The 8,096-nt window shown below is 41.8% G+C and overlaps 1 pseudogene; it reads left to right on the forward strand.

The window, feature by feature from the left end:
* Window positions 1-5,555: 5,555 nt before the first annotated feature.
* Window positions 5,556-6,969, forward strand: LOC134734017 (14-3-3 protein theta-like; annotated as a pseudogene).
* Window positions 6,970-8,096: the final 1,127 nt, after the last annotated feature.

An 8,096-nucleotide genomic window follows, 5' to 3' on the forward strand; every position in this document is an offset into this window, starting at 1 on the left:
TGAATTTGATCCTGTCATTATGATGTTAGCTGGTTATTTTGCGCGTTAGTTGATGCAGTTTCTTCCTAACCTCGATGGTCTTTACAATTTGGCATGTTTTTGCAGTGGCTGGTACCGCTTGTTCCTTTCCATGTTTAGTGCTTCCTTCAGGAGCTCTTTTAGGGCAGGCCTGGTGGTGACAAAATCTCTCAGCATTTGCTTGTCTGTAAAGGATTTTATTTCTCCTTCACTTATGAAGCTTAGTTTGGCTGGATATGAATTCTGTGTTGAAAATTCTTTTCTTTAAGAATGTCGAATATTGGCACCCTCTCTTCTGGCTTGTAGAGTTTCTGCTGAGAGATCAGCTGTTAGTCTGATGGGCTTCCCTTTGTGGGTAACCCGACCTTTCTCTCTGGCTCCCCTTAACATTTTTTCCTTCAATTCAACTTTGGTGAATCTGACAATTATGTGTCTTGGAGTTGCTCTTCTCGAGGAGTATCTTTTTGGTGTTCTCTGTGTTTCCTGAATTTGAATGTTGGCCTGCCTTGCTAGATTGGGGAATTTCACCTGGATAATATCCTGCACTGTGTTTTCCAACTTGGTTCCATTCTCCCCATCACTTTCAGGTACACCAATTAGACATAGATTTGGTCTTTTCACATAGTCCTGTATTTCTTGGAGGTTTTGTTCATTTCTTTTTATTCTTTTCTCTCTAAACTTCTCTTCATGCTTCATTTCATTCATTTTGCCTTCCATCGCTGACACACTTTCTTCCAGTTGATTGCATCAGTTACTGTGGCTTGTGCATTCTTCACATAGTTCTCGTGCCTTGGTTTTCAGCTCCATCAGGTCCTTTAAGGACTTCTCTGCATTGGTTATTCTAGTTAGCCCTTTGTTTAATTTTTTTTCAAGGTTTTTAACTTCTTTGCCATGGATTCAAACTTCTTCCTTTAGCTCAGAGTAGTTTGATCTTCTGAGGCCTTCTTCTCTCAACTCGTCAAAGTCATTCTCCATCCAGCTTTGTTCCGTTGCTGGTGAGGAGCTGCGTTCCTTTGGAGGAGTAGAGGCACTCTGATTTTTAGAGTTTCCAGTTTTTCTGCTCTGTTTTTTCCCCAACTTTGTGGTTTTATCTACATTTGGTCTTTGGTGATGGTGATGTACAGATGGGGTTTTGGTGTGGATGTCCTTTCTGTTTGTTAGTTTTCCTTCTAACAGTCAGGACCCTCAGCTGCAGGTCTGTTGGAGTTTGCTGGAGGTCCACTCCAGACCCTGTTTGCCTGGGTATCAGCAGTGGAGGCTGCAGAACAGCAGATATTGGTGAGCAGCAAATGTTGCTTGCCTGATCATTCCTCTGGAAGTTTTGTCTCAGAGGAGTACCCGGCCATGTGAGGTGTCAGTCTGCCCCTACTGGGGAGTGTCTCCCAGTTAGGCTACTTGGGGGTCTGGTACCCGCTTGAGGAGGCAGTCTGTCCGTTCTCAGATCTCCAGCTGCATGCTGGGAGAACCACTACTCTCTTCAAAGCTGTCAGACAGGGACATTTAAGTCTGCAGAGGATTCTGCTGTTTTTTATTTGGCTATTCCCTGCCCCTAGAGGTGGAGTCTACAGAAGCAGGCAGGCCTCCTTGAGCTGCGGTGGGCTCCACCCAATTTGAGCTTCCCAGCCGCTTTGTTTACCTACTCAAGCCTCGGCAATGGCAGGCGCCCCTCCCCCAGCCTCGCTGCAGCCTTGCAGTTTGATCTCAGACTGCTGTGTGAACATTGAGTGAGGCTTGGTGGGCATAAGACCCTCTGAGCCAGGCGAAGGATATAATCTCCTGGTGTGCCATTTGCTAAGACCGTTGGAAAAGCACAGTATTAGGGTGGTAGTGACCCGATTTTCCAAGTGCCGTCTGTCACCCCTTTTTTTGACTAGGAAAGGGAATTTCCTGACCCCTTGCACTTCCCTGGTGAGGTGATGCCTCACCATGCTTCGGCTCATGCTGGGTGTGCTGCACCCACTGTCCTGCACCCACTTTCTGACACTCCCCAGTGAGATGAGCCCAGTACCTCAGTTGGAAATGCAGAAATCACCTGTCTTCTGCATCACTCACACTGGGAGCTGTAGACTGGAGCTGTTCTTATTCGGCCATCTTGGCTCCACCCCCTAACTTAATAAATTTTAAAAGTTTGGAAAGCTGAAAGATTGACAAATATATGGAAATTACACAACACACTCTAAAACAATGGATCAAAGAAAAAATCAAAAGGGAAATAGCCAAAACAATATTGAGATAAAGAATGAAGCTGAAAGCGTTACACTAGTTAATTTCAAATTATATTACAAAACTATAGTAATAAAAGCAGTATGATACTCACATAAAAACAGGTATATAAGCCAATGGAAAAGAATGGAGAAATCAATTGATCACTGAATAGGAATTCACACATTCAGAGTCAATTTGTCTTTAACAAAGGTCCTGTTGTGGGGAACAGTCATTTCAATAATGATATTGGAAAAGCAGCATATTCACATGTAGAAGAATGAAACTGGACACTTATCTCACACCATATTAAAAAACTCAAAGTGGATTAAAGATGTAAACATGAGACCTAAACTGTAAAACTAGTAAAATAAAATGTAAAACTCAGTGGAACAATGTGGCTGACTAGACGCAGCCAAGAGGATCATCTCCCATTGAGGGACTGGTACATCAGGAAGACTAGCACACCCTGAGCAGATCTTTGGAGGTGAGGCATTTGTAGTGAGTAGAGGGAGAATAAAGACACTGGGCTGAAAGAGGAGAAAGCTGAGAACCCCACATGGGATTGCCAAGCATAGGGACTCATCCTGGTCCCCAGTACCTACTGGGAAGTGGTGAGTTGAACAGACAAGGAGTGGCCCATTCTCGCCAAAGATTTCTGGAATCCTATCAGGAGACACCATGATTCCCATGGACATGAGCTGACAAAGATACCTGCTTAGAAAGGTGGCAGGGACTGCTGCTGGCATGAATGCACCCCATCCTCCTATCCTGGCTTCACCATCATTGTCCTTGGAACATTGGTGGGTATAGATCCTGCCAGCCCTGAACCCCTACCAGCACCCCAATGCTACATCAACATTGCCACTAAAGTGAAACTAGGCACATTAAACAGCAGACCTGCCCCCTGCCCTAACACCACCACTGGCATACTTCCACCACTGCTGTTGAAAACACACACACTGAGGCCAGCACCCTGGAGGTCAAGACCAGCCTGGCCAACATGCAGAAACCCCATCTCTAGTCAAAATACAAAAAATTAGCCAGGCATGGTTGCCACCTAATAATCCCAGCTACTTGGGTGGCTGAGGCATGAGAATCACTTGAACCTGGGAGATGGAGGTCACAGTGAGCTGAGATGGTGCCACTGCACTCCAGCCTGAATGACAGAGCAAGACTCTATCTCAAAAAATAAAAATAAAATAAATAAAAAGTTTAAAAAAAAGATACTGGTGAGATTGTGGAGAAAAGGGAACACTAATACACTGTTTTTGGGATTGTAAATTAGTTCAATCATTGTGAAAAGCAGTGTGGCAATTTCTCAAACAGCTAAAAGCAGAACTACCATTCAATCCAGCAATCTCATTCTTGGATATATACCCAGAGGTATGTAAATCATTCTGCCATAAAGACGTATGCACACGTTTGTTCATTGCAGCACTATTCACAATAGCAAGACATGGAATCAACCAAATGCCCATCAGTGCCAAATTGGATAAAGAAAATGTGGTACACATACACCATGGAATACTAAGCACACATAATAAAAAATGAAATCATGTCTATTGCAGGAATATGGGTGGAGCTGGAGGCCATTATCCTTCGCAAATTAACACAGGAACAGAAAAATAGATACCATATGTTCTCACTTATAAGCAGGAGCTAAAAAATGAGAACACATGGCCATAAAGGAGGGAAAAAACAGACACAGGGGCCAACTTGAGGGTGGATAATAGGAGGGGGGGAAATGATCAGTGCAAAATAACTATTGGGTACTAGGTTTAGTATCTAAGTGATGAAATAATCTGTACAATAAAACCCTGTGACATAAGTCTACCTGTATAGCAAACCTACACACATACCTCTGATCCTAAAATAAAAGTTTAAAAAATAATAATAATAAAACTAAAGGACTGACAAAACAGACTTTTTGTAGCAATAAGATACTCAACTCCAACCTATCTCTAGTACAGCACCACAGATCGCAGATGACAGATAGCAGATCCTGAAGGAAATCAAAGTATTTTACCCCAAAATAGATTTCTTTGACGTATTTTGAAATGGCCCTGCAAAGCCATATCTTGTGGGGAAAATTACCTGTTGCATATGTTTATAATTTCTTTCACTGTACAGAAAGAAGCTCTTTAATTTAATTAGATCCCATTTGTCAATTTTTGCTTTTGTTGTGATTGTTTTTGGTGTCTTCGTCATGAAATCTTTGCCTGTTCCTATGTCTAGGATATTATTACCTAGGTTATCTTCTAGTGTTTTTATAGTTTTGGGTTATCCACTTAAGTCATTAATCCAACTTGAGTTAATTTTTGTATATGGGGTAAGAAAGGGGTCCAGTTTCAATCTTTGTATATGGCTAGCCAGTTATCCCAGTGCCATTTATTGAATAGGGAACATTTTCCCCCTTGCCTGTCAAAGATCCAATGATCATAGGTGTGCGGCCTTATTTCTTGGCTCTCTATTCTGTTCCACTGGTCTATGTGTCTGTTTTTGTACCAGTACCATGCTGTTTTGGTTACTGTAGCCCTGTAGTATAGTTTGAAGTCAGTTAAATTGATGCCTCCAGCTTTGTTCTTTTTGCTTAGGATTGCCTTGCCTATTCAGCCTCTTTCTTGATTCCATATGAATTATTTTGCTGGACTTGTAGTAAACGGTGGGTTCCATATGAATTTTAAATACTTTTTTCTAGTTCTGTGAAGAATGTAATTGGTAACTTGACAGGAATAGCATTGAATCTGTGACTTGCTTTGGGCAGTATAATCATTTTAATGGTATTGATTCTTCCTATCCATGAGCATGGAATGCTTTTCCATTTGTTTGTGTCTTCTCTGATTTCTTTGAGCCGTGTTTTGTAAAAATCCTCAACAAAATACTTGCAAACTGATTCCAGCAGCACATCAAATGCTAATCCACCATAATCAAGTAGGTGTCATCCTGGGATACAAGGTTGGTTAACATACACAAATCAATAAATGTGATTCACCCCATAAATCAAACTAAAGACAAAAGCCACATGATTATCTCAGTAGACGCAGAAAAGCCTTTCACTAAAATTCAACATCTCTTCATGTTAAAAATTCTCAATAAACTAGGTATTGAAGGAACATATCTCAAAATATTATGAACCGTCTATGTCAGACCCACATCCAACATCATACTAAATGGGCAAAACCTGGAAGCATTCATTCCCCTTGAAAACCAGCACAAGGTTTTGTTCTCGCCTCACCGCCCCGCCCCTCCCCTCCGCAGCTCTGGAGGCTCCTCCCGCTCTGGGTGGGCGGTCGCCCTCGCTCTCCTCGCTCTCCGCCCGGCCCGACCCGCGCCTGCCATGGAGAAGACTGAGGTGATCCAGAAGGCCAAGCTGGCCGAGCAGGCCCAGCGCTATGACGACAGGGCCACCTGCATGAAGGCAGTGACCTAGCAGGGCGCCGAGCTGTCCCACGAGGAGCGCAACCTGCTCTCTGTGGCCTACAAGAACGTGGTGGGGGCCCACAGTTCCGCCTGGAGGGTCATCCCTAGCATCAGCAGAAGACTGACACCTCCGACAAGAAGTTGCAGCTGATTAAGGACTATCGGGAGAAAGTGGAGTCCAGCTGAGATCCATCTGCAAAAGGGTCCTGGAATTGTTGGATAAATATTTAATAGCCAATGCAACTAATCCAGAGAGTAAGGTGTTCTATCTGAAAATGAAGGGTGATTACTTCCGGTACCTTGCTGAATTTGCATGTGGTGATGATCGAAAACAAATGATAGATAATTCCCAAGGAGCTTACCAAGAGGCATTTGATATAAGCAAGAAAGAGATGCAACCCACACACCCAATCTGCCTGGGGCTTGCTCTTAACTTTTCTGTATTTTACTATGAGATTCTTAATAACCCAGAGCTTGCCTGCATGCTGGCTAAAACGGCTTTTGATGAGGCCATTGCTGAACTTGATACACTGAATGAAGACTCATACAAAGACAGCACCCTCATCATGCAGTTGCTTAGAGACAACCTAACACTTTGGACATTAGACAGTGCAGGAGAAGAATGTGATGTGGCAGAAGGGGCTGAAAACTAAATCCATACAGGGTGTCGTACTTCTGTCCTTCAAGAAACCTTTTTACACATCTCCGTTCCTTATTCCACTTGGAGTTCCTATAGCAAAGAAACCCATTCATGTGTATGGAATTAACTGTTTATAGTCTTTTCACACTGCAGCTTTGGGAAAACTTCATTCCTGGATTTGTGTTTGTCTTGGCCTTCCTGGTGTGCAGTACCGCTGTAGAAAAGTATTAATAGCTTCATTTCATATAAACATAAGTAACTTCCAAACACTTATGTAGAGGACTAAAAACGTATCTGGTATTTAAGTAATCTGAACCAGTTCTGCAAGTGACTATGTTTTGTATTACTGTGAAAATAAGAAAATGTAGTTAATTACAATTTAAAGAGTGTTCCACATAACTTCTTAATTTCTACATTCCCTCCCTTACTCTTCGGGGGTTTCCTTTCAATAAGCAACTTTTCCATGCTCTTAATGTATTCCTTTTTAGTAGGAATCCAGAAGTATTAGATTGAATGGAAAAGCACTTGCCATCTCTGGCTAGGGGTCACAAATTGAAATGGCTCCTGTATCACATAAGGAGGTCTTGCGTATCTGTGGCAACAGGGAGTTTCCTTATTCACTCTTTATTTGCTGCTATTTAAGTTGCCAACCTCCCTTCCCAATAAAAATTCACTTACACCTCCTGCCTTTGTCGTTCTGGTATTCACTTTACTATGTGATAGAAGTAGCGTGTTGCTGCCGGAACACAAGCATTGCTTTTGGCAAATTAAAGTTCATGTCATTTCTTAATACACTAGAAAGGGGAAATAAATTAAAGTACACAAGTCCAAGTCTAAAACTTTAGCACTTTTCCATGCAGATTTGTGCACATGTGAGAGGGTGTCCAGTTTGTCTAGTGAGTGTTATTTAGAGAGTTGGACCACTATTGTGTGTTGCTAATCTTGACTGTAGTCCCAAAAAAGCCTTGTGAAAATGTTACGCCCTAGGTAACAGCAGAGTAACATAAAATAAAAGTACATTTTATAAACCATTAAAAAAAAAGAAAGAAAACCAGCACAAGACAAGGATGTCCTCTCTCCCACTCCTATTCAACATAATATTGGAAGTGTTAGCCAGAACAATCAGGCAAGATAAAGGAATAAAGAGCATCCGAATAGGAAGAGTGGAAGTCAAACTATCCCTGTTTGCAGGTGACATGATTCTATATCTAGAAAACCCCACAGTCTCAGCCTTAAAGTTAACAGCAGCTTCTTCTGCTGATAACTGCAGCAAAGTTTCAGGATACAAATGGATGTACAAAAATCACTAGCATTTTTATACAGCAACAACAGGCAAGTCGAGAGCCAAATCAGGGAGGCAATCCCATTTACAATTGCCACAAGAAGAGTAAAATACCTAGGAATACAGCTAACCAGGGAAGTGAAAGATCTCCACAATGAGAATTACAAAACACTGCTTAGTTATTTAAAAAAATTCTTTTAAGGGAACTCATTACATGACAGGCACTGTTCTCGGTGCTTTGCGAGTATTAAATCATTGAACCCTCATAACAATCTTATAAGGTATGTTCATTACCGTTCACATGTTATAGATTAAAAGACTGAGGCACAGAGAGCTTATGCACTCATTTTACAGGTGAAACAACTGGGACACAAAGAAATTAAGTAGTTTTCCCAACATCAAACTACTAGCTAGCAGCAAAGCAGAATTTAAATCCCAGTAGTCAGGACTCAGCCTGTTTTTAACTTCTAAACTAAACTACCTCAATTTGTAGTTTCATTTATTTTAAAAAACAATGTGCTGGTGAACCAA

Source organism: Symphalangus syndactylus, chromosome 12 (assembly GCF_028878055.3).
Source record: "Symphalangus syndactylus isolate Jambi chromosome 12, NHGRI_mSymSyn1-v2.1_pri, whole genome shotgun sequence".
NCBI classification, from domain to species: domain Eukaryota; kingdom Metazoa; phylum Chordata; class Mammalia; order Primates; family Hylobatidae; genus Symphalangus; species Symphalangus syndactylus.